This window comes from Triticum dicoccoides, chromosome 2B, assembly GCF_002162155.2.
Source record: "Triticum dicoccoides isolate Atlit2015 ecotype Zavitan chromosome 2B, WEW_v2.0, whole genome shotgun sequence".
Lineage (NCBI taxonomy): Eukaryota > Viridiplantae > Streptophyta > Magnoliopsida > Poales > Poaceae > Triticum > Triticum dicoccoides.
In genome coordinates, this window is record NC_041383.1 from 82,709,433 (window position 1) to 82,710,223 (window position 791).

Below are 791 nucleotides of genomic sequence, written 5' to 3' on the forward strand. Positions count from 1 at the left end.
TCGAACGTTGGAGTGTACACGCACTCTGACGAGTCCTTGATCAGCCTGGCAACCTAATATTTTGTCCACTGAATGAATCGGCGGGTAACAACATATTGTGTGTTCATGAACGGCTTAATTGAAGGTCAAGAGCGTGCATGCGCATGATTCGAATGGGTTTCCGGCGTGAACTAACCCTTGGAGGATAACTTTGGTTGTTCTTGTGATCTTGAGTTCGTGACTGGGTACCGAGGACACTAATAACCTGATCTTTGTCCGGTTGGCATGTTACAAAAACACGTACTCCCTCCTTTCATCTATATAGGATCTAATATGTTTTTCAAGACCGCCTTTAACTATTGATAAGATTAATAATACATGAGATGTATAATGTGAAAATTATATCAGTGGAAGCTTCTTTCATGTAAGAATTTGACGGTATGCTTTGTGTAACTTGCATGTCATATATTATTGCTCTAATACTTGATCAAAGTTAGCTTCGAAAAACGCATTAGGCTCTATATAGATGAAACGAGAGAGTAGCTAATGTTTGTTGTGCTGCTGGCTTGAGGAATTCGATCGTTAGACTACTCCTACTTTCCATCAGAAGAATTCACTATGGCCGTAATCTTTAATTATTTTGAAGCTGGCTTGTAAATTGAGAGCCTTTTAAACGGTAACAATGCATTGTTCCGGAGAGTAGGAGGAGGTACTATACTACCTAACAATTTTGCGTATATGCTGGCTACCAATCCGGTATAAGCTGCGATGCTTATGTGCCGGACAGGACTAGAAACTGCATACACCTTCAG